The sequence below is a fragment of the Mustela putorius genome, unplaced genomic scaffold (assembly GCF_011764305.1).
Source record: "Mustela putorius furo isolate JIRA1106 unplaced genomic scaffold, ASM1176430v1.1 tig00003853_pilon_pilon_pilon, whole genome shotgun sequence".
In the NCBI taxonomy this organism is placed as follows: domain Eukaryota; kingdom Metazoa; phylum Chordata; class Mammalia; order Carnivora; family Mustelidae; genus Mustela; species Mustela putorius.
The window spans coordinates 41,434,379-41,461,084 of NW_025422005.1; the positions used below are offsets into that span (position 1 = coordinate 41,434,379).

The 26,706-nt window shown below is 38.4% G+C and overlaps 1 protein-coding gene across 3 annotated transcripts in view; it reads left to right on the forward strand.

Annotated features, from left to right (window-relative positions):
- ZFYVE9 (zinc finger FYVE-type containing 9) overlaps positions 1-26,706 on the forward strand; it is a 202,779-nt gene that overhangs the window by 38,059 nt on the left and 138,014 nt on the right. For all 3 annotated transcript variants that reach the window (XM_004774466.3, XM_004774465.3, XM_045064515.1), the window contains exon 2: positions 24,434-24,539. The gene's annotated coding sequence lies outside the window, so the exon portion shown is untranslated. The remainder of the gene's footprint in view (positions 1-24,433; positions 24,540-26,706) is intronic.

Genomic DNA, 26,706 nt, shown 5'->3' on the forward strand with positions numbered 1-26,706 from the left:
ATTCAGAGTGCTTTTATACACTCTCAGTCATTGAGCAGATTGTATTGTACACTACTGGCCAGGGAACCTTAGCATACCATTTGCAACAGCTCTTACCTAGTGAGTGTTCTCTCCCTGTTTTGAGTATCCTAGATGTTGAAATGCAAAATTTACAGTGGTTCTTTTAGGGAGTCTTGGTTGAAGTGGTAGAGAAATTAGGAGGGTAGATATCAACAAATTATAAAGGTAGGTAAATGAAGATCATCATAAACATCATTGAAGCCTGGGAAGATTGACCAATGACAGCATGGCATTTAATAGGAGAAATTAAATGTTGTACTTATGTTTATTAGTGAATTTATAACATATCAGCATGTAGTCGTAGAAAAATATTTATTTACTGCTTGCTAAGTGCTATCAATATTTTGGTAAAGCAGATAATCATGTAACCTTTCCTCATACCAGCTGATATTTTACAATGTTATAAAAATAATTTTTGAGTTATAAGAGAGCTATGCATAAAACCTATGCTGAGGGGTCAGAGGAGCTGTTCCTTGAGGAATTAACATTTACTCTCAGACCTGAAAGTTGAGTGAGTTTGTATTAGCCAGGAGGATAGAGGTAGAAGAAATAACAAACCAAGGAGGGAAAGACCATGGGTAAAGGACCAGAGGTAGAAGCAATATGATACTCTTGAGGAATAGGAAGATGTCAGTGTGGATGGAGAGAAGTAATACAAGGCAAAATGGCAAAAGTATGAACTGAAGAGTTAGGCAGGATTAAATTATGTAGGATCTTTTAAAGTCATAGTCAGGAATTTCAATATTATTTTAATATATTAAGTATAGTAGAAATCAGTGGAAGAGTTTCAAGTTGAGGAATCATTTGATTAAATGTTTTCTAAATTGTGTAATTGCCATATACTAGTTTCAGATGTATAACATAATGATTTGATATTGGTATGTGTTGTGAAATGATCACAGAAAGTATAATTAACATCTGTTGGCATACATAGTAAAACATGTTTTTTTGTGTGATGAGAAGAACTTTTTTTTTTAAGATTTTATTTATTTGACAGCACAAGAAAGGGAATACAAGCAGCAGGAGTAGGAGAGGGAGAAGCAGGCTTTGCAACCAGCAGGGAGCCTGATGTGGGACTCAGTCCCAGGACCCTGGAATCATGATCTAAGCCGAAGGCAGGCGCTTAACGACTGAGCCACCCAGGCGCCGGGAGAAAAACTTTTAAGATTTACTTTCAACAAGTTTCAGATATGCTGTACAGTTTTACTAACAATAATCACCATGCTGTACAGATATCCCCATGATTTACTTATTTTATAACTAGAATTGTACTTTTTGACTCCCTTCATCCATTTCACCCATCCCCCTGCCTATGCCTCTGGCAACTACCAGTCTGTTCTCTGTGTCTACAAGCTAGGATTTTTCTTTTGTTTTAAAATTCTACATATAAGTGAGATCATGTGATATTTGACTTTCTCTGTCTTACTTCACTTACCATAATGTCCTCAGGGTCGATCCATGTTGTCATAAATGGCAAGCTTTCATTCTTTTTCATGGTTGAGTAGTATTCTACTGCAAATACATACCACATCTTTATCCATTCAGCCATTGATGGACGTTTTGGTTGTTTCCATTTGTAGTTATTATAAGTAATGCTGTGATGAGCGTGGGGTGCAGATATCTTTTTAAATTGGATTTTTTATTTTCTTGAAATACCCAAGGTGAAATTGCTAGATCACATAGCAACTCTGTTTTTTTTTTTATTGAGGCAGTATTGACATACATTAAATTAGTTTCAAGTATACAAGATAATGTTTTGATATTTGTATATACTGGGAAATGATCAGAGTAAGTCTAGCTAACATTTGTTACCATATATAGTTACAGAATTTTTTCCCTTGTGATCAAAACTTTCTTTCTTTTTTTTTTTTTTTTTAATTTTAAGATTTATTTATTTTAGAAGGAGAGAACACCAGTACTCGCTTGAGTGGGGGAAGGGGCGGAGGGAGAGATACTCAGCCAGACTCCATGCTGAGCACAGAGCCCAATGCAGGGCTTGAGCCACCCAGGGACCCCCACACCAATTTTCTTTATCTACCCATTGATGGTCACTTAGGTTGTTTCTGGTATTTAAAAAAAAAAAAAGTTTGTTTGTTTGTTTTAGAGAGTGGGGAGACGGGCAGAGGGAGAGAGAGACTCTGAAACAGGCTCCATGCCAGCACAGATCCCAACATGGGGCTTGATCTCACAGCCCTGAAATAATGATTTGAGCTGAAATCAAGAAAGCAGTTGCTTAATTGATTGAGCCACCCCCGTACCCCTTTATTTTTAACTTTTTGAGGAACCTCCATACTGTTTTCCAGCGTGACTATACCAGTTTGCATTCTCTCCAGTAGTGTAAGATGGTTCCCCTTTCTCCACATCCTCACAACATCTGTTTTTCTTGAATTGTTAATTTTAGCCATTCTGTCCGGTGTGAGGTGGTATCTCACTGTGGTTTTGATTTGTATTTCCCTGATGCTGAGTGATATTGAGAGAATTTTTTTATGAGTTGGTGGCCCATTTGTATGTCTTCTTTGGAGAAATGTCTGTTCAAGTCTTCTGCCCATTTCTTGATTGGATTTTTTGTGTTTTGGGTGTTGAGTTTATTAGATTTTGGATACTAGCCCATTATCTGGTAAGACATTTGCAAATACCTTCTCCCATTCTGTAGGCTGCCTTTTAGTTTTGTTGACTGTTTTCTTTCCTGTGCAAGAGCTTCTTATCTTGAAGTCCCAATAGTTCATTTTTGCCTTTGTTTTTCTTGCCTTTGGAGATGTGCCTAGCAAGAAGTTGCTGCAGCCAAGGTCAGAGAGGTCAACACTTGCTATATTTCTTATCTTTTTGCTAATAGCCATTCTAACAGGTGTGAGATGATATCTCGTTGTGGTTTTGAGTTACACTTCCCTGATGATTACTGATGTTCTTGACCATCTGTTTATCTTCTTTGGAAAAAAATGACTATTCACTCCTCTGCCCATTTTATAATTGGATTGTTTGGGGGTTTTTTTTTTTGTTTGTTTGTTTGTTTTTGTTTTTTGCTATTGAGTTGTATGATTTCTGAATATATTTTGGATCTTAACTCCTTTTGGGTATATGATTTGCAAATATTTTTTCCCATTCAGTAGGCTGCTTTTCATTTCATGGATGGTTTTCTTTGCTGTGCAAAAACTTTTTAGTTTGATGTAGTCCCACTTGTTTATTTTTGTTTTTCTTGCCTTTGCTTTTGGAGTCAAATTCAAAAAATCATTTCCAAGACCAAGTCAAGGAGCTTATTACCTCCTGTGTTTCCCTGTAGGAGTTTTATGGTTTCAGGTCTTATGTCCAAGTCTTTAATCCGTGTTGAGTTGATCTTTGTATAATAGGTGTCTGGTTTGATTCCTCTGCATGTGGCTGTCCAGCTTTCCCCACACCAGTTACTGAAGAGACTGTCCTTTCTCCATTGTATATCCATGGCTTCTTTGTTGTAACTTAATTATTAAATATGTATGGGTTTATTTCTGGATTCTCTGTTTTATTGATCAATATGTGTTTTCATGAAGGTATATACCTGTTTTGATTATTATAGGTTTGTAATATAGTTTCAGATCTGGGAGTGTGATTCTTTCAGCTTTGTCCTTTCTCAGGACTGCTTTAGCTATTTGGGGTCTTTTGTGGTCTGTACAGATTTTAAGATTCTTTGTTCTAGTTCTGTGAAAAATGTCATTGGAATTTTGATTGAGATTGCATTGAATCTGTACATTGCTTTGAGTGGTATGGACATCTTAGCAATATTCTTCCAGCCCTTGAGCACAGAACATCTTCGCATTTATTTGTGTTATCTTTAGTTTCTTTCGTTTGTGTCGTATAGTTTTCAGAGTACAGATCTTTCATCTCCTTGGCTAAGTTTATTCTTAGGTATTTTATTCTTTTTGATGCAATTGTAGATGGGCTTGTTTATTTAATTTCTCTTTCTGATAGATTGTTATTAGTGTATAAAGTGCAACCAATTTCTGTATGTTAATTTTCTATCTTCTAATACAGAATTCAATTATTTACTGAGTTCAGTTACTCTAATTGTTTTTTGGTGGAGTCTTTATTTTTTATTTATTTTTAAAGATTTATTTATTCATTTGAGAGAGAGCACAAGAGTGCACACGTGAGAGCAGGGCAAGGGAAGAGGGAGAGAAAGAGAATCTCAAGCAGACTCCCTGGTGAGTGTGGAGCCAGACGGACCACCTGTTCCTACAACCCTGCGATCATGACCTGAGCCGAAATCAAGAGTCAGATGCTCAACCGACTGCACCACCCAGGCACCCCATTTTTTGGTGAAGTCTTTAGGGTTTTCTATATATAGTGTACTGTCATCTGCAAATAGTAACAGTCTTACTTTTTTCTTTCCAATTTGGATACTTTTATTTCTTGATTAATTTATGTGGCTAGGACTATTGAAGTGTTGAGAGTGGGCATCTTTGTCTTGTTATTGATCTTAGAGGAAAAGCTAAAAACTTTTAGCTTTGTTGTTGAACATGTTAACTGTGGGTTTTTCTGTGTATGGCCTTTGTTTTGTTAAGGTGTGTTTCTTCTGTACCCACTGTGTTGAGAGTTTTTATCATAAATGAATGTTGTTTATGTGGTATGTTACATATTTTGTCTAATATAAGTATTGCTACTCCAGTCTCTTTTCTTTTCCATTTGCATGGCATATTCTTTATCCATCCCTTAACTTTCACTGTGTGTATCTTTTTTTTTTTTTTTTTTTTGAAGGGGTGCGAGCAAGAGAGCACAAGTAGGGGGAGCAGCAGAGTGAGAGAGAGAGAAAGACTTCCCATGAGCAGGGAGCCTGAAATGGTGCTCGATTTCAGGACCCTGAGATCATGACCTGAACTGAAGGCAGCTGCTTAACTGACTGGGCCACCCAGGCACCCCCTCACTGTGTGTATCTTTATATCTGAAGTGAGTTTCTTCTAGGCAGCATATAGATGGAACTTCTTCTTCTTTTTTTTTTTTTTTTTTAAGATTTTATTTATTTAACAGATGGAGATCACAAGCAGGCAGAGAGGCAGGCAGAGAGAGAGGAGGAAGCAGGCTCCCTGCTGAGCAGAGAGCCCGATGTGGGGCTCCATCCCAGGACTCTGAGATCATGACCTGAGCCGAAGGCAGCGGCTTAACCCACTGAGCCACCCAGGTGCCCCTGGAACTTCTTTTTTAATCTACTCAGTCACCCTGTGCCTTTTTTTTTTTTTTTAAGATTTTATTTATTTACTTGACAGAGATCACAAGTAGGCAGAGACAGAGAGGGGGAAGCAGGCTCCCTGCCAAGCAGAGAGCCCGATCCCAGGACCCTGGGATCATGACCTGAGCTGAAGACAGAGGCTTTAACCCCCTGAGCCACCGAGGCACCCCACCCTGTGCCTGTTTTTAGAAAAAGATTTATTTTATTTTTAGAGAGTGGGGAGAGGGGCAGAGGGAAATGTATATATATAGAGAGAAACAGAGGGTCCCTAGCAGACTGCCTGCTGAGCAGGGAGCAGGAGGCTTGATCTCACAATCCTGAGATTGTGACCTGAGCCAAAATCAAGAGTCAGATGCTTACCTGACAAATCACCCAGACAGGTCACCCCACCCTATGTCTTTTAACTGGAGAATTTAGTCCATTTACATTTATAGTAATTATTGATAGGTATGTACTGATTGCCATTTTGTTTATTGTTCTCTGGTTGTTTTTGTAGTACTTCTCTGTTCCTTTTTTATTGTCTAGGTCCCTTCCCCTATAGTTTGATGGTTTTTTTTAGTGTTCTGTTGGTGTTCCTTTCTTTCTTTCTTTCTATTTTTTAATCTCTTGCAGGTTTTTATTTTGTGGTTACCATAAAATTCACATATATCTACATAAATATATAGAAGTCTATTTTAAGCTGATAGTTGCTAAAGTTTGAATGCATTCTAAAAGCATTACATTTTTACTCTCATTTTGTGATTTTGTTGTCATATTTACATCGTTTTATTTTGCATATCCCTTAAGTACTTATTGTAGTTATAATTGATTTTACCATTTTTTGGCTTTTAATCTTCAAGCTAGCTCTTTATTTAATTTTTTTTTTTTTTTAAATTAAGCTCTGTGGAGGCTCCTGGGTGGCTCATTTGGTTAAATATCTCTCTCTGGCTCAGATCATGATCCCAGAGTCCTGGGTTTGAGCCCCATGTCAGGTTTCCTGCTCAGCAGGGAGTCTGCTTCTCCCTCTCCCTCCTGTTCTATCTGCTTGTGCTCTCTCTCTTTCTGTCAAATAAATAATTAAATAAAATCTTAGAAAACAAAATAAGCACTATGCCCAACTTGGGGCTTGAATTCACAACCTTGAGATGAATAGTTGCATGCTTTACCAACTGAGCCAGCCAGGATCTCCCATACTAGTTTTTTTTTTTTTAAGATTTTAAAAATTTATTTATCTGACAGACAGAGATCACAAGTAAGCAGAGAGGCAGACAGATAGAGAGGAAGGAAGCAGGCTCCCTGCTGAGCAGAGAGCCCAATGTGGGGCTTGATCCCAGGACCCTGGAATCATGACCTGAGCCAAAGGCAGAGGCTTTAACCCACTGAGCCACCGAGGGGCCCCCCATACTAGTTTTTTAAGTGGCTGATCCATTGCCTTTACCTTTTATTTGCTTTTACCAGTGAAATTTCTTTCATAAATTTTCTTATTTCTAGTTATGGCCTTTTCTTTTTTGCTGATATAAGATCACTTCACATTTCTTTTCTTTCTTTTTTCTTAAAGATTTTATTTATTGGGGTGCCTGGGTGGCTCAGTTGGTTAAGTGTCTGCCTTCAACTTGTATCATGATCTTGGGGTCCTGGGATCGAGCCCTGCATCAGGCTCCCTGCTCAGCAGGTAGTCTGCTTCTCCCTCTCCCTCTGCCTCCTCCTCCCTATTTGTGCTTGCCCACTCTCTCTCTCTGTCTCAAATAAATAAAAATCTTTTTTAAAGGTTTTATCTGTTTATTTATTTGAGACAGATCAAGAGTGAAAGAGGACAAGCAGGGGGAGGGAGAACAGCAGAGGGAGAGGGAGAAGTAGGCTCTCTGTTGAGCAGAGAGCCTAATGCGGGGCTTGATCCCAGGACCCCAGGATCATGACCTGAGTGGAAGGCAGATGCCCAACCAACTGAGCCACCAACTGAGCCACCCAGGTGCCCATAAATAAGAGAGAGATTTTATTCATTTATTTGGGAGAGAGAGTGGTGGGAGGGCTTGATGGGGAGAACCCTCAGAGGCCAATCCCACAACCCTGAGATCACAACCCTAGCTGAAAACAAGAGTTATATGCCAAACCAACTGACAGGTACCCCCATTTTACATTTTTTGTATGCTGATTTAGTGGTGGTGATCTCCTTCAGTTTTTGCCTATCTGGGAAACTCTATCTCTCCTTCACTTCTGAATGATAATCTTGCTGAGTAGAGTATTCTTGGTTGTAAATTTGTTGGGAGTTTTTTGATTGGTGATTCGGTCTCCTTACTAGTAATTAGTCTATTTTATTTCTTCATGATTCAGTCTTAGAATGATGTATGTTTAGAGAATCTTATCCCATTTTTTTCTAGGTTGTCCCGTTTGTTGGTGTATAATTGTTCATAGTGGTCTCTTATGATTATTTATATTTTGTGGTATCATTTGTAATGTCTTCTCTTTCATATTTGATTTTATTTATTTGAGCCCTCTCTCTTTTTTTGTTGGTTACTCTGGCTGAAGGTTTGTCAATTTTGTTTATTCAAAGGACTAGCTTTAATTTCATTGGTCTTTTTAATTTATTTTTTTAGTCTCCATTTATTTCTGTTCTGATTTTTATTATTTCATTCATTCTACATACACACTTTGGGCCTCATTTTTTTTTCTTTTCCTCCTTCCTTGAGTTATAAAGCTAGAATTGTTTAACTGACATTTTGCTTGTTTCTTGAGATAGGCCTGTATCACTATGAACTTGGCTTTTACAGCTGTTTTTTCTGCCTCCCATAAACTATATTGTGTTTCATTCATCTCAAGGTTTTTAAAATTTTCTCTTTTCATTTCTTTTTTGACCTTGTTTAGTTCTTTTGAAAGATTACTTTATTGCTGAATGGAGAATGGATTTGGGGAGGAGGGAGCAAAAATAGGTATGAGAGAGGGAGGGAGGGAGGGGAAAATAAAAAGAAAAAAAATAGGTATAGACGATCACTGAAAAGATTATTATAGTAATCCAGATATAGGTTAATAGGGGCTTGGACCAAGGTAGTGATTGTAGACAGAGTAAATGGATTTTCATCAATTTTAAGAGATGGTTGAATGTTGATTTTGAGTATCATTGAGAGAGAGAGATACAGAATGACTGGGTAGATGATTATATAGGGAATGAGAAGAAACACTAATTAGTGTCAGAGTAGATACACTTTACTGAGTTTGAGATGTCTGTGAGACACAGAGACATGAATAGGCACTTGTATAGAAAGGCTTAGAACCCAGAGAAGAGGTCTGAAGTGGATAAAAGGAAATTGGAACTTGTTAACAGATGGTGTTAAGACAATGATAGTAGATAGAATTCCCTTAAAAAAGAATATAAATCAAGTCCCAGAGTTTTGAACTGTGCTGCTGAGGGTAAAGTATATGTCCTCTGTGCAATATCCTGGATGCAGCCCACCATGGCCATTCCCTCCCTTGAAGAGCTGGACTCCTTTATGTACAGCCACCTGCAGAACTTGGCCAAGAGTCTGGGTCTCTGGGCTAACCTGAAGACGTTGTCAAAAGCCTTGAAAGTGCACTTTTAAGATGAAGCAAAAAAAGAAAATGGGAGTCAGGATGGAAGTCAGACTTCTGCATCGTCTTTTGATGAGGCTGAGATGCAGATCAGCAGCCAGGATCAAGCTGAGAGGGAGCTGGTTGTCCATGTCACCAAAACAAGGGGAAGGTGCAGAACACTCCACAGGAACCCTGACTTCCAGCAGGATCATTCAGAGATAAAAATAAGTGATCACACGGAATTCAAGAATCAAGAGAAGCAGGAAAACCAGGATCTCAGAACTGATGCAGAAATTCCTTCACCACCAGATGAGAGGCAAGGAGAGGAGAATGTGGTTTTCTCAGGAAAAAGAATAAATGGTAATGAAGATTCATAGGTACTTTCAGAAAGAAAGAAGCCTCTCTATACAGATGGGTTTTCTAAACCTGGAAGAAGTAAAAGAACTGTAAGCACTACTCCAAACTTTAAGAAGCTTCATGAGGCTTGTGTTAAGGAGATGGAGTCCATTGATCAATATATTGAGAGAAAAAAGAAACATTTTGCATAGTTTTAGCATGGACTTATTTCATCCAGCTTAGTTGTTCCTCTAGAAAATCGAGTGGCCTTAATGAAACAGAGCCAAGTGTGTTGGTAATGGCATAAATTTTCTATCTAAGTTAAAGTGTTTTGTTACCTATGCATGTTTTTCAGATCACTTGGTATATTTGCCATCTGTCACTCCATATATTCTCCAAAACTTGATAGCTCGTTCTAGCCTTACTTATTTAAAAATATACAGGGCCATACTGAAATCTGAGGATCGCTGCTTCAAGGATCAATACCCTCTGTCAGAGATACATCTTACTTTATGAAAAAGACTAGAGTTGCGCATCATAGCCATGTTTGTTGCGCCTAAGTGGAGCTTCTGAGCTTTGTAGTGATTGAGATTTTCTTAAATGTTTTCTCATGGTGCCAAAAAAAAAAAAAAAAAAAAAAAAAGACAAGGGGTGCTTGGGTGGCTTAGTTGTTACATCTGCCTTCTGCTCAGGTCATGATTTTGGGGTCCTGGGATTGAGCTCTGGATCAAGCTCCCTGCTCAGTGGGAAGCCTGCTTCTCCCTCTCCCACTCCCCTTGCTTATGTTCCCCCTCTCACTGTGTCTCTCTGTGTCAAATAAATAAAATTTAAAAAAAGAAAAAAAGGAGGACTGAGCGCAGGAATTTCAATATTTAAGATTGTGTAGGAGAAGAGTCAGGAAGAAAGATGAAAGGAAGGAGTCAATGAAGTAGAAAAAAATCAGAATTTTTAATGACAGGTAAGTCACAGAGGAAAACTTTTATAAAGGATGAAAATGTGATTCACTGGGGCACCTGGGTGGCTCAGTGGGTTAAGGTCGTGATCTCAGGGTCCTGGGATCGAGCCCCACATCAGGCTCTCTGCTCAGCAGGGAGCCTGCTTCCTCTTCTCTCTCTGCCTGTCTCTTTGCCTACTTGTGATCTCTGTGTCAAATAAATAAATAAAATCTTAAAAAAAAAAAAAGAAAATGTGATTCACTGTAATTGAATGTTGCTAAGATGGGGAAAGAGCCATAAAAGAGTGGGGGGCAAGAGTGAGAGGTGAAGAGGAGACAATGAGAGTACATTAACTCGTTTGAGATTGCATTTCTTTTGAATGTGAAGGGTTTACTATTTGAAAGTTGAGGTGTAGTGGAATATCCGGTGGAGAAGTATGGTATATCAGGTGAATCTGTGGCTCTGGAATTTGAATGAGAGGTGAGGTTAGAGAAATCTGAGAGTCATTCATACGGAGCTGGTAGATGAAAACTTTTAGAAGAAAAGGGAGCCAAAGATAGAACTGGGAGAGACCTACAGTTAGAAATTTTCTTTAGATTGTCATTAAATAATAATATTAAATAATATCATGGTATTCATAATTTGCATAAATAATTTTAGTATGGACTTATTTCATCCAGCTTAGTTGTTCCAAGCTTTGGCTGAGACAATTCAGGTTTTGCTCTTCTTAAATTTGACATTGTTAAAAACAAGATACAATACTCTGCTCACAAAGAGTTGTCAAATAAGAGAATATATGCATAGTATTTAGTTTTACCTTAAGTATTAAGAGCCTATCAATTTGGCTAGTTTTCCAATAGTTGGTATTTTGTGAAATACATCATTTGTAGTTACTGAATTAGTAGTGAGTTATAATCCAGTTTTATATATACTCTTATTATTACTGTTGGTGCATGCAAGTTGTGGTATACAAATTGTATCATTCTGTTTATTACCTGGAATGATTGAAAAGATAACACCCTCCTCCTTTTTTTTTTTTTTTTTAAGATTTTATTTGTTTGATATAGAGAGAGACAACAAGAGAGCAGGAGGAGTGGGAGGCGCCCCCAACGTCCTCCTCCGAATGAATTTGTCTTTTGTTTATTATCTACTTGTAGATTATAGAATATGAGTTAGTGTTTGACTTTGTAATTTTTGGGATGCCTGGTGGCTCAGTTGGTTAAACGTCTGCATTTGACTGAGGTCATGATCCCAGGGTTCTGGGACTGAGTCCCGCATTGGGCTCCTTGCTCAGTGGGAAGCCTGCCTCTTCTTCTTCCTGCCACTCCCCCTACTTGTGCTCACTTGCTCCCTGTCTCTGACAAATAAATAAATAAAATCCTAAAAAAAACCCCACAAACCTCCTGTCATTTTAACATTGTTTGTCTCATTTTATATTAAACTGTTGGGATATATCTGTTAAGAATCTTGTTGCAATTTAAAGCTTGCTTAAGAGAAAAAGGATGTAAGGATACAAAGATATTTCACAGAACCCAGAGGTAGGTGTTGGGGCTGTATGTCTCTGGAACAGTGTAGAAGGGTCTGTAATTCATTCAGTTTAGATCAGGAGTGCACACCTGGTTAATAAACCGGCAAGGTTGATCAGTTTTCCTGGAACATGGCATTTAATCTTGCAATAAAAAATTTATGTGTGTGCATGGAGGTGAGAGGTGGGCAGTTCTAGGATTCTCTTAGCAAATATAATCTAAAAGATATGTATTATCTAACAATTCAAGGTATGGACTTGGGCTAATACAGAATTAATATAATGATTCCAGTCATGGAACAAAAATCTCTGTGCTACTTTAGGGATGTTGTATATCTGAGTAGTTTCTGGCCATTTATCATATATACACAAATTCATCTATCTATATGGTCTTGAGTCTTGTTACTGCAGAGATGAGAATTGTACATGTTCCTTGTTTTAGTGCTAATCTCAAATAGATTGCTGTTTTAGAGTTTCAGTGGAGATACATATATATTTGATACATTACATGTGTTATCATCACATTCCCAAATATTTGTTAAACTGCACTTTTTTGTTTAGTGTATACTGTATGAAAACAGCCACCTGATTCTAATAGCTCGTGACTGAGAATTCAAAGTTTGTGAAAGATGCCAGATTGATATCCTGGAAATTGAAACCATGTGTGAATGTGGGGTGGCAACAATGACAGCTCCCAGATCCTACTCTCTTAATGTACTTTGATGTGCAGGAATAAAGCTCTTCTCAAAGATTATCGAATTTCTTTTTTCTGCCACTGAGAGTGAAAATGTTGATATTCAAAGGGTTTTTTTAAGGATCAAATATATTTAGCCTTTTCAGAAAGTTTAACTGTCAAGTTACTTTTTTTGTTCATGTATTTCTTTTCATTGTTCAGACTTGATTTAATCACTTAAGATCAATGGTCCTGATGGATTATTAATTGTATAAACAAACATTGGCTAGTATTATGGTTCAAATCATAGTCTTTCTTTCTCTTGTAATTCTTACACACAGATAGCTTTCTTTCTTCTTTTTATTTTTAAGATTTTATTTATTTATTTGACAGAGATCACAGGTAGGCAGAGAGGCAGGCAGAGAGCAGGGGGGCAGGGGGCAGGGAGAAGCAGGCTCCCTGCTTAGCAGAGAGCCCAATACGGGGCTCAATTCCAGGACCCTGAGATCATGACCTGAGCCAAAGGCAGAGGCTTACCCCACTGAGCCACCCAGGTGCCCCACACAGATAGCTTTTTGATATGAATAATAATAGCTACCATTTATTGAGCATGTATGTGTGAGATATCAGATCAGATAAAGAGACACTTTATATAAATTCATTGTTTTTCATCATTAAAACTATCCTGCAAAGCAGTTTTCATATAAAGTATAAAGACACGGAGACTTGGATAGGTTAAGTAACTTGCTTAAAGCAACCCCAGCCAATTTTTTGTTTTGTTTTGTAATATTTTATTTATTTGACAGAGAGAGCGAAAAAGAAGTTACAAGCAGGGGGAGTGGGAGTGGGAGAGAGAGAAGCAGGCTTCCTAACAAGTGGGGGACCTGATGCTTGGCTCAATTCCAGGACCCTGGGATCATGACCTGAGCTGAAGGCAGATGCTTAATTGACTGAGCCACCCAGGAACTCTAGTTAAGTGCTAGAGCATGAATTCAAACCTGGATTTGCCAGAGTCCTGTACCATTGCTCTTTCACCAAATTCCACTGACTCCTCATAAAAAAGTTTCATTTGGATTAAGCATCAGAGAAGCAAGTCTATTATGTATTGGTAATGGTTGATTTAAAATTCCAGTCCCATGGACATTAAGGAGGGCATGTGGTGTAATGAACATTGGGTGTTATCTAAGACTGATGAATCACTGAACTCTGTCTCTGAAACTAATAATATACTATATGTTAATTAATTGAATTTAGATAGAAAAAATAGTTTAAAAAAAGATTCCTTGTAAGGAAAAAAAAATCCAGTCCCAGTTCTGCTAGATATTCCATTGTCGTATTCATAGATACTCTTTTTTTTTTTTCAAAGATTTTATTTATTTATTTATTTGACAGACAACCAGGCAGAGAGGCAGGCAGAGAGGGAGAGAGGAGGAAGCAGGCACTCCGCTGAGCAGAGAGCCCAATGTAGGGCTTGATACCGGGACCCTGAGATCATGACCTGAGCTGAAGGCAGAGGCCTTAACCCACTGAGCCACCCAGGCACCCCTTCATGGATGCTCTTGAGTCACACTTTCCTTTTTTAAAAGATGAGTTGTGGGGTGTCTGGGCGACTCAGTTGGTTGGGCATCTGCCTTCTTTTCAGGGTCCTGGGATCGAGACCCTCGTCAGGCTCCTTGCTCAGTGGGGAGCCTGCTTCTCTCTTTGCCCCCCACTTGTGCTCTCTCTCTCTCAAATAAATGGATGAATTTATTTTTAAAAAATAAGTTGTTAAACTAATATCTGTCTGAAGAGTTGTGATATGGATAGAAAGCCTTGATAAAACATAGTTTAAGTTTGAAATGTTCTTCAGTATACAAATTCCTAATTTTATGTTGGCATTAACAGACTTTGAAATAGTAGGTACATATAAGCCTTAGCAGTCTAGGCAGAACTCTGGGATCCTTTGTATGGTAAAATTTCCTAGGTGGAAATGCTTTGAAAGTTAGTCCTTTAGTTATTTTACTTTGTATCACAAGTGGTTAGTTACTTACTCTATGCCAAATACTGTGTTATGTATCATGAATACAGTGATAAGTAAGACAGAAGCAGTCCTTATCCTGAAAAACCTCAATAGCCTGAAAGGGAGAGAGAAACAGTTTTTAAAAATTCATAATTCATTTAAGTGCTATGATAAAGGATGTCAAAAGCTGTAGAAGAAAGAAGGGACACCTATTTGAGACCTAGATCAGAAGGGTTTCATAGAAGATGTGATATGTAGGCTAGGATAAGGCAAAGAAGTAAAAATTAGTAAAGTAACAGTGGAAGGGCACAGTATTCCAAACCTAAATAATGTGTGGAGGCCTGGTTTTTGTTTGTTTGTTTGTTTTGGTAACAGTTTTATTGAGATATTATTGACATACCACAACATTCATTCTTTTTAAGTATATATTCAGTGGTTTTCAGTATATTCAAAGAGTTGGGCAACCATTACCACTATCTAATTCCAGAACTTTTTTTTTTTTTTTTTTTTTTTTTAAGAGAGGGAGCGGGTAGGGGTAGGGGGAGAGGGAAAGAGAGAATCTTAAGCAGGCTCCATGCCTAGTGTGGGGCCCTACTCAGGGCTTGATCTCATAATTCTGAGATCATGTCCTGAACCAAAATCAAGAGTTGGATACTTAACCAACTGATCCACTCAGACACTCTCAGGACATTTTTACCACATTTAAAAGAAGCCCTGTATCTATTAGTGGTCATTCCCTATTCTTTCCTCTTCCTATTTTCTGGCAGCCACTTATTTAGTTTCTATCTTTAAGGATTTGCCTATTCTGGACATTTCATATAAATAGAACCATTCAGTGTGTGGTCTTTTGTAACTGGCTTCTTTCATTTAGCGTACTATTTTCTTTTCTTTTTTTTTTTTTTTAAGATTTTATTTATTTGATAGAGGGGGAGAGAAATCACATACAGGGGGAGTGGGAGAGGGAAAAATAGACCCCAGCTGAGCAGGGAGCCCAGTGGAGGGACTGATCCCAGGACCCTGGAATCACGACCTCAGCTGAAGGCAGATGCCCAACTGACTGAACCATCCAGGCTCCCCTAGCTTAATTATTTTCAAGGTTCATTCATACTGTAGCATGTATTAGTATGAGCACATGTTTTGAGGAATGGAGATGGGCAAGATTAAAAGTTCAATTGATTAGTATAACCAGTGCATAGAATAAGAATTTGAGAATAGAGAAAAGGTGTCATACTAAAGAAGTGAGCAGAAACCAAATCAGATGCAACTGTGTTTTAGATTTACGAACTTTATTCTAAGGGCAATAGGGTACCACGAATGCTGTTAAGTGCAAGTATAATATAATCAGATTTGTGTTTTGCATTTGCATAGAGATTAGGCTAGCTGGACACAAAACGGGGGCAGGATGAATAGTTAGGATTCTTACAAAAATCTGGGCAACAGGAAGATGTGAGATATGGCAGTGGAAATGGAGTGAAGTGGATGGATTTGAGAGATTTAAAAGGCAATATTGGGTAAGACTTGGTGTTAGACTGAATGTAGAGGTGGAAGGAAGAAGAGAGGTAGTATTTAAAATGTCATTCAAGGCTTTGAGTTGGTCAGCAGAATGGATAATGGCACATAGATGCATTAAGGAGTTGGTTAACTAGATAGGTTTCAGGGTGCTGATCTATGAGGAGTTCTAAAATGGCACTGGAAAGCTGATGAGATGAAAAATGCATTTACCAGAACTCTTAACAGAATATTGTATGTTGTTTAGAGGAAAACTTTGATAAGTTTCCATAAAAGAAGGTAAGATCCCTTCCCTCACCTAGCTTCTTGCTTGAATAATGAGGTAGTTCCTAAACTGTACTCTAAGAAGCTCAAAGGCTGTTTTATTGAGTGGGGCAAATTTGAAATCAGAGCTGAATAGTTCAATAGAGGAGAGGCTGCTATCACTGTGTCTTCTTTTTTGCCTGTACCTTTTATGGTTCTTACCCTTTCCTTTAGCATATTTATAGAAGATTGGATTGAAGAGTATCAAATTGAGTGCCTTTGTGGGTTATTTGGTTAAGTGTCCAACTCTTGATTTTGGCTCAGGTCATGATCTTAGCGTTGTGAGATTGAGCCCAGCTTTGGGCTCTGCTTGAGATTCTCTCTCTCCCTCTCCCTCTGCCCCTTCCTCCCTTAAAAAAAAAGTATCATATTACTAACCTGTTACATGTGTCCATTGCCGTGTAATAAATTATACCCAAACACAATGGTTTGAAACAATAAGTTGATTATTATCTCTTCTGCTTAGGGATTGGCTAGTCTCAGCTAGGTGGTTCTCACTAAGGGTTTTCATGAAGTTGTAGTCAGAAGTGGCTGGGTCATGCTTGAGGCTTACTCATCTTGAGGCTTGCTTATTCAAATATGTGAAGGTTCAGGGGCAAAATCACCTACATGTGGCTTTTCCCTGTGGCTTCTCTAGCATGATAATTAGATTCCAAGAGTGAATATCCTAAAAGGACCAGGAAAAAACTGTTACCTTTCATGTCCTAGCTTTGAAAGTTATGTTGTATTCTTCCTGTTTTGCTCTATTTGTTGAGGTAGTCATGAGGTTCTGCCCATGTTTAGAGGAAGGGGACATAGATTTTACCACTCCGAGAAGATCATGTGGGATGGGAGCTATTGTAGTAGGTGTCTTTGCAAATATAATCTGCCTAAATTGAGGGTCTTGCATAGACTAGGATAGGGAACAAAGGAAATGACTTTGGAATATTGAATGCAATTTTGTACATATCAAGTATAACTCCCTGTCATTCTTACTGGTGAAAACGTTAAGAAGTTTGGTTACTAAGCAGATACTGACTTGGATCTATGGTAAATAGTATTAATCAGAGCCAAGACAGGGAACAGTATTTAACTGAGAATGTTTTCTAGTTTATCCTTCATATTTTCATTTTTTAAAAAAAGATTTTATTTATTTATTTGTCGAGAGAGAGAGAGAGAGAGATCACAAGCAGGCAGAGTGGCAAGCAGAGGCAGAAAGAGAAGCAGGCTCCCTGCTGAGCAAGGAGCCCAATGTGGGACTTGATCCCAGGACCCGGGATCACGACCCGAGCCAAAGGCAGTGGCTTAACCAATTGAGCCACCCAGGTGTCCCGTTTGTATTCTTTTTTATCCATGGCCAGGATTGTAGAAATTACGGAGTCTTTCCTAGTTAACAATGGTTTGACTTGTGATTATTTTTTTTTTTTTTTTTGACTTTAGGATCATGTGAAAACAGTACACATTCAGTAGAAACCATACTTCAAATTGTGAATTTTGATCTCTTCTCAGGCTAGTGATATGTGGTATGATACTGTCGTGTGATTCTGGGCAGCAGCAGTGAGCCATGGCTCCCAGGCAGCCATGTGATTGAGTGCAAGGGTAAAGAGTGATACACTTAAAACCATTCTATACCCAAACACCCATTCAGTTTTTTTTTACTTTCAATACAATATGCAATACTTTATTATAAAATAAGCTGTTAGATGATTTTGCCCAGCTGTAGGCTAATATAAGCATGCTTAAGGTAAGCTAGGATAAGCTCTGATGTTTGGTAGGTTAGGTGTATTGAATGTGTTTTGGACTTAAAATTTCCAACTTACGATTGTTTTATTGGGACATAATTCTGTCATAAGTTGAAAAAGATCTGTATTACCTTCATAAACCTCTTCTGTTATAAACATGTCCACATCAGAGATTCCTATAAATCGCTTGCATTTGGGCGCCTGGGTGGCTCAGTGGGTTAAGCCGCTGCCTTAGGCTCAGGTCATGATCTCAGGGTCCTGGGATCGAGTCCCGCATCGGGCTCTCTGCTCAGCCTGCTTCCCTCTCTCTCTCTCTGCCTGCCTCTCCGTCTACTTGTGATTTCTCTCTGTCAAATAAATAAATAAAAAATCTTAAAAAAAAAAATCGCTTGCATTTTATATCTTAAACATCTTTATTCCTGTCATTGCCCTTATAGGTTTATTAAAAAAAACAAAAACAAAAACAAAACTTTTAATCGTTTAAAATCCTTGTCTTTCTTGTTTCCTTCCTTTTTCAGTTTTCATATTTGAAAGTAAAAATTTAAGTAGCTTGGGATTTTTTTTTTAAGATTTTATTTATTTTAGAGCTGGGGGGGGAGGGGGAGGAGCAAAGGGGGAGGGGGAGATGAGGGAAAGGATCTCATGCTGAGCCTGGAGCCTGATGTGGGGCTCCATCTTAGGACTCTGAAATCATGACCTAAGCCAAAACCAAGATTTGGATGCTTAACTGACTGAGCCACCCAGGCACTCCTAATTTGGGTTTTTATTAATTGAAATTCATGTATCCTTAATATTCTTTCCTGTTATTAACAAATAATAGACATTAATTCCAAGAAAAATTAGGACTATAAAAGATTGAAAAAAAATGTAAGTCACCCAAATACTACAAAGAGATTTTTAAATTATATTTTGGTGTATATTTCTTAAGACTTTTAGATTTTGGGGGACAGCCTAGCAGTGGAGTATGCAACTCTTAATCTTGGGGTTGTAGGTTTGAGCCCTATGTTGGGTAGGGAGATTGCTTAAAAATAAAATCTTGAAAAAAAAAAGAGTTTTAAGTTTTCCCCAAATATGGAGTCTTACCATTTGTACCATTTTATAAATGGCTCCTTTCAATTGACATATAGATTTTCCCAATATTTTACTATTTTAACATCAATGTAATAGTTATTCCATATTTTTCTATATATCCCATTTTTTTTATTGAGGTAAGTCTCTAGAATGTAGTTACTATGTCAAAGTGCCTGAATTATAGAGTCGTGATAAAATTTCCCAGTTAAGGTGGCTGATTGGCTCAGTCAGTAGAGCATAGGACTCTTGACCTCCAGGTTATGAGTTCAGACCCCATATTGGGTGTGAAGCCTACTTTAAAAAAAAAAAAAATTATCAGTTATATAAATCCTTGTCCCTTTTTTCTCCTTTTTCCACTAGAGAATTCCCTGTTTTTGTTTTTCTCTTGCATGTTTTGCTTACTATCTTTCTCCTACAACACACACATTCACAGATACTTATCAGAGTGGAAGAAATCTTCATCATGAAGTTAATTACTTAAGTATGGACTTCATTAATTTAATTTGATTTACCTTTTCACGAAACATTTGTTGAATACTCTACTGTGCCCTGGGTTACAAAGAATGGAGACATAGTCTTTGTTCTCAGTGAACTGACAGTTCAGTGGGGGAGGTAAGACAGGCATACTGACAATGTAAATTAATTTGGTATGTGCTGCCATTTCTGGAGAGAAGTCATGACATAAGTATAGGATGACTCTTCTAAAACAATCTGTAGGGGCGCCTGGGTGGCTCAGTGGGTTAAAGCCTCTGCCTTCGGCTCGGGTCATGATCCCAGGGTCCTGGGATCGAGCCCCACATCAGGCTCTCTGCTTCCCTTCCTCTCTCTCTGCCTGCCTCTCTGCCTGCTTGTGATCTCTGTCTGTCAAATAAACAAACAAACAAACAAACAAACAGCCTATAGAGAATCAGGGACGGCTTCCGGTTGTATTGAAAGTGAGTTTGAGTTGAACCTTGGGTAATGCACATTAGCTAGGTAAAGAAGGGTGGCAAAAGTGTCTCAATATAGGCACAGAACATGCAATAATAGAGAAGCATGAGAAAGGATCTCACAAGAAATATGGGTGTTTTTGTGTGATTGGAGTTTAGGGAAGTAGTGGAAGAATAGGTTGGAAAAGAGGCAGAGACCAAGTTCTGGAAGGATCTCTATTGCCATATTAAAAATCCGGACTTCATTCTTGGGGGAAGAGAAGGGAATTTATTCATTAGGTAGAAATGCACAATCAATCTGGGTGGTATTTGTGGTGACAAATGAAGATGCATCACTGACATCTAGAGATGTCCCATTAAGTAGCTGAGATAGGAGGGGGATAAGGTGAGAACTGATGAGGGCTCAAAATACGGCAGTTGTAGAAATAGAAGGAGGGAGATATAATTAGGAGGTACTTATATGGAATCCTTGTCATGGGAGATGTGTTATATGCTATACTTAATTCAATAATCCTGGATATTTTGAATACTTGCTCTATATGACAACACTGTTGGCATCTTGGGATGAAAGGATAAATAAAGGGTTTCCTGCCTTGAGTGGTTTATTGTGTAGTGGAGTGCAACAGATCATAAAGGGAGAAATCAACATGCAACGTGAAATGTGTTATAAATGTATTCTGAGAACATAGAGAACTAAGTGACTACTCATTTTACTTTAGGAGGTGATACTGAGCAGAATCTTGAAGGCACTCTGTGGAATTTTTTTTCTGTGTATCTTGAACTGTACTTAAAACATTTTATACTGTATTTTATGTCATATATCTCTCCAGTTGTTAAACTTCTTTTGTTCCTTTCAAAAACCAATTCCATAATGCCAAAAGGCGATGAAAAAGCTCTACCGTAAAGCGCTCATTCTAGGCAAAATGTACTAGATACTTAAAAAAAAAAAAGGCAAAAAAAGTACTAGATACTGTTTCTTTCTTTCTTTCTTTCTTTCTTTTTTTTAAGATTTTATTTATTTATTTGACAGACAGAGATCACAAGTAGGCAGAGAGGCAGGCAGAGAGAGAGGAAGGAAGCAGGCTCCCCACTGAGCAGAGAGCCCGATGTGGGACTCGATCCCCTTGATCCTAGGACCCTGGGATCATGACCTGAGCTGAAAGCAGAGGCTTTAACCCACTGAGCCACCCAGGCGCCCCTAGATACTGTTTCTTATCTGGAAAGCATGTTTTTAGGTGAGGTGAGGAAGGCACTACTTGTTACTTGTCTATTTATCTCTCCCATTGTTTTTCTAAACTATTTTTCAGTTTATTTACTAGGGCATTGGCAACTTTTAAGGCTACTTTTTGGAAAGAATGCAGTATTATATTCCATTATGTGTTCTCAAAGATAAGAATGGAGACTTGTGGCTCAATAGAATGGATTGATCCCCCCCCCCCCCCCACACACACACTTATTTTCTTTCTTCCCTAAAACTCCACTGAATGGGGGCGCCTGGGTGGCTCAGTGGGTTAAGCCGCTGCCTTCGGCTCAGGTCATGATCTCAGGGTCCTGGGATCGAGTCCCGCATCGGGCTCTCTGCTCAGCAGGGAGCCTGCTTCCCTCTCTCTCTCTCTCCCTGCCTCTCCATCTACTTGTGATCTCTCTCTGTCAAATAAATAAATAAAATCTTTAAAAAAAAAAAAAGCCTCTGCCTTCGGCTCAGGTCATGATCTTAGGGTCCTGGGATTGAGCCCCGCAACTGGCTCTCTGCTCAGCGGGGAGCCTGCTTCTTCCTCTCTCTCTGCCTGCCTCTCTGCCTGCTTGTGATCTCTCTCTCCCTCAAATAAATAAAATCTTAAAACAACAACAACAACAGCAACAACAAAACTCCACTGAATGATAGGAAGAAACAACAGAAAAGGAAACAGCATTGGGTGGGAGGTTTCAGTGAGTGGAAAAAAGTAAAATAAAGGTCTTAGAATTGAAGAAGCAATACATTGTGGAGGGAGACGTGATGAGAAGTAAGTGTATACCCCCACAGAACCTTAAGGAAACTTGTGGAGGCTCTTGGAATCTCTAAAGGCTTACGTGAGGTTTGGTGCTGAAAAAGAAATTGGTTGGAAGTCTGTACAAGAAGTGGTTAGATATGCTGGTATTCTGCCCTAGTTTATGTAGCCAAATAATGTTATTCTTTGTCCTGCAGGAGACTTAAAGATTTATTTTTTGAAAGAATTGAATTATGAAAGCTTTGAGCTGAGGGATTCCAGGCATATCAAAAGATAGGAATGAGGCACAGGGTTGAAAGTAGATTGACTAAGGGAAATGTAGTGTGAAGTCACAAATGTGAAATTGACAGCAATCTCTTCCTTGTGCGATTTTCCTCTAGACACATTTAAGCTTCTTGGGGTAATGTATGGAGTTAGGTAGGCAGTAATTTAACCAGACTTAAGGCTTTGCCAGCTGAAGCTAAAGGTCAGAGGGATAAAATTCCAGAAGAAAAAACTGTGATGTTTGAGACAGTTATATAATATTATTGGACTTGCCTCACACATCAAAACAGATATAGACATAAAGGATTTGCCTTTGAATCTAGAGTTAATTTTATTTGTTAAAAAAAAATCTTCAGTTAAATAGTTTAATTAGAGGTGAGGACCTTACTTTTGCCTCATTTATTTTGACCTTGGTACTTTTCCTCATATAGCCATTTCCTATTTCTGATATGGTTTTGTTCCTTATTTGATAGATGTAAGCGTGGTTCTGAGTATCAGCAGCATCTCTCATTTAGAATGTAACAAATACATATTTTTTTCAAGTTCTCAAGATCGGAAAAAAAATTTTTTTAAAGATTTATTTATTTATTTATTTATTTGACAGAGAGAGAGAGAGAGAGACCGACCACAAGTGGGTAGAGAGGCGGGCAGAGAGAGAGAGGGAGAAGCAGGCTTCCTGCTGAGCAGAGAGCCCGACATGGGGCTTGATCCCAGGACCCTGAAATCACGACCTGAGCTGAAAGCAGAGACTTAACCCACTGAGCCACCCAGGCGCCCCTGGAAAATCATTCACCATTGGTTTTCATTCCATATTTTTTATTGGCCTCTCGAAACTTGAATTTTAGCTTTTTTCTTATTCTCCATTTTTTAACAAGTACATCATTTTCACATCAGGTAATGGAATTATATTTGCAATAATGCCAGGAAATTTTTTTAAGTGCCTATTATCTTTAAAATTAAGTGATATTCATTAGGTCATATGTAAGATACTTTCCTGTTCTGAAATGCTATGATTATTTGTTAGATATTTTATATGGATAATGTTGGGTCCGTAATCAAAGGAGCGAGACTGATGCAAAGCGAAGGTCAAGCAAAGCTTTATTTCTCACCAAGCATTGAGAATCAAACCGACCAGCCCCGCCTCTGCCTTACAGACTAGCTTTTAAGGGCAAAGGCCATGTGGTTGGGCCTGGCCACGCACTGGTGGCCAGTGAGTTTGTAACACACAGAGAAAGCTACACAGTCATGCTAGATCACACATAAGTGACCAATTGAGTCAATTGAATTACAGTTTACCCTATAATAGATATTTGAACTAGCCTATCACCTTGGTCAGAATTGGCGCCCAAAAGACACCCAAAGGGCGGGGTCCATACTCCTTGGTAGCTAGGGAGATAGTATGTGCCCCCACTGATTGGATACCTCCACCTGGCCTGCCCACCCTTGTATTTGGGCTTTGTTACCTGGGACTGGTTTCTTGGACTTGTTTTTAAGTAAGTTCTGGGGGGTGAGGGGGCAAGGTCAGTTTAAGTTTTACTGCATAAATAACAAAATCACTGTTTAACCGGATGGAGCTGCTCTGGCTAAATAGGCCTTTACAGATAATATGAGATTCTTAATTTTATTCTGATTACAGTTACTAATCTTGTTCAAGACTAAATGAGGCTCTTATAGAGTTTTAAATTATCTCTTAGCAGCTACAAAGGTATTTAAATTTGACTATTGTAACTTCATGGATATTGTCATATATTCAGAAGAAGGAAATAACATTTGAAGAAGCTTTGGCAGCTTTGTTTTTTGCATACCTCTGACAGTAAAGGTTAATATTGGGCTAATAGAGCCATTGCTTCTAAACAGTGGAAGAGGGCTGGAATCATACGAGATTCCATTTGTAGGGAAAACAGTTGTTTGGCAATAAAAATCTCAACGGGAAGCCTCTGAATCTCAATTTAAGGATTCTGTATGTACAGAAAAAAAATCCCACATCCTAGTAAAGCAGCAGTTTTGCTAGCTTTGAATTCTTGGAGGGCTTATTGTAATACAAAATAAGTGGTATTTTTATGAATTAACATTGTTAAAACCTTTGGGTAGAAAGTGTCTGCCTTTAACGTTTCACTTTGTATTACCCATGGAAAATAAAATAAAATAAGAAATGTTAAAAAAAATTCTTAACTGTTTATTGAAATGTTTAACTTTTGGCCTTCTTACACAATAAAATGTGACCGCTGCATTTCATGCTGGCTAGGTCTTTGAATCTGAAGATGTAACTGTAATTTATTATTTAAGCCCAAAGTTTTCATTTGTTTGGCTATGATAGATTTATATGGAGAAAATTAGGGCTTATTCCTTCTGCAAATGTAATGAGCAATGTGTGTCCTTTTTTTTTTTTTTTCCCCTTTAGGATCAAACAGAACATACTGAATCAGCAGGAGTGGCTGGTGGTGCGGCAAGCATCATGAGTAAGCACAGGGAAGTCTGTTCCGTATCACGTGTGTAAAGGGAAAAAGGTAAGAAAACCAATGTTCTGTTTCTATTAGAGATTGAACTTAAGAAAACAACTCAATCTATAGGAAGTAATGCTTATGTATATATGCTGTTTGCTTCATTTATAACATTGCCTCTTGTTAAATCAAGAGTGTGGTCTTAAAAAAAGACTTGACTTAAATCCAAAGCAAAGGGGTATTTTTAAATTACTGTCGAATTATGTCAAAAATTATAATTTCTCTGCCAGTGCTTGGTTATTCCTTTTGGAGTCAACTTCCATTTTCAAAATAGAAAGGTAATTTCAACATGAAAAAGAACATGGATTTGAGCAATACTGTTAAGAGAAAAAAAATCCAATTAATCTTTATTATTATTATTTTTTAATTAAAGTTTTTTTAAGATTTTATTTATTTATTTGATAGACAGAGATCACAGGTAGGCAGAGAGGCAGGTAGAGAAAGTAAGGGAAGCAGGCTCCTGGCCGAGCAGAGAGTCCCAGGCAGGGCTCGATCCCAGGACCCTGGGATCATGACCCGAGCTGAATGCAGAAAGGCCTTAATCTACTGAGCCACCCATTTGCCCCAAATCCAATTAATCTTTTTCTATTTCTTAGTCATCATGCAAGAGTTAAACAATTAAAGCTGATTTGGGGGCAGGGAATCAAATATAAATTTAATTAAATTGTTTTACTTTGTATTTTTAGACTAACTGTGAAGAACAACAATTTCCAATAGAAAATTGGAAGTATTTTACTAATTCTTATAGATTAGGAATCATTGATTATTTTTCCCTGACTAGGAATCATGTTTGATTTCTTTCAGGTCTTATAATTACTGAAAGGGTAGAAAATAGTGATGTGGGTGGAGGCTTTGTGGGTGGGATTAGTTTCAGAAACTGATTATGCCATTCACTAATGGCATGTTGCATACTCTGGCTGAGTTCTTTTGATTTTTCATGTAAGCTTTGAGGATGGAGGGATGGGTCTGACTCTGTGATACGAGACTGAGCTCCTTTTCTTTTTAGTTGAGGGTCCAGTGGAGGGGCATTCAGTAGTGCCTTCTCCATCAAAACTTCTGGGCCTGCTGCTGGAAGAGTAGTTCTTGTACCCTAATTACCTCATGTGAGGGTGTGTGAAGGGAGTGCGCTTTTCTGCCTTTACTGGGCAAAATCTTATTCTTCAGGTATTACCTCCTTTTTTTTTTTTTTTTAATTTTAATTAATTAATTAATTAATTAGAGAGAGAGAGAGAGAGGAAACACAAGCTAGGGGAGTGGGAGAGGGAGACGCAGGCTTCCTGCTGAGCAGGGAGCCCGATGTGGGGCATGATCCCAGGACTCCAGGATCATGACCTGAGCTGAAGGCAGACTTTTTTTTTTTTTTTTAAAGACTTTATTTACTTATTTGACAGAGAGAGAGATCACAAGTACACAGAGAGGCAGGCAGAGAGAGGGGGAAGCAGGCTCCCTGCTGAGCAGAGAGCTGGATGTGGGGCTTGATCCCAGGACCTGAGATCACGACCTGAGCCAAAGGCAGAGACTTAACCCTCTGAGCCACCCAGGCGCCCCTGAAGGCAGACTTTTAACGGACTGAGCCACCCAGGTGCCCCCAGGCATTACCTCTTTAGGAAGCTTTCAAGCCACTGCAAAAACTATCAACAGTAATAAATAGTAAATAATCAGGGGTAATCAGTTATTAGAATATTTGTCATAGTAGCCCAGAAGTACACCTCCATCTCAGTCTGATTTAGCTTTACCTCTTCTTTGGCTTCGTAGTACTCAGTGTATATATCAATTGTCACAATGTTTTATATTTTAAGTTTACTTATCCATTTCCCCTATAAGATATTAGGCACTGTTAGGTCAAAGACATTGTCTTATTTGTCTTGTAATCTAATGACTAGGACAGTGCCTGAAACATAGTAGATGCTCAGTAATGTTTGGTACAGGGATATACACAGGGATATACACATGTTCATTATAATTGGTAGATAGCATAAAGAGGACATACCAGTGAAGAAAACATAAAGGGAACAACCAGATCAGTGCTTTAAAAGTAGCACCCCCTAAGACTGAGATTCAAGAGAGTGTCCAAAAGGACTCTATAGTCAATAGAATAAAAAGAAGAGGCCTAGAAGCCTAACAACAAAAGAGGTCCTTAGGAAGAAACCAGTAAATAAAGTAATTATTTTCT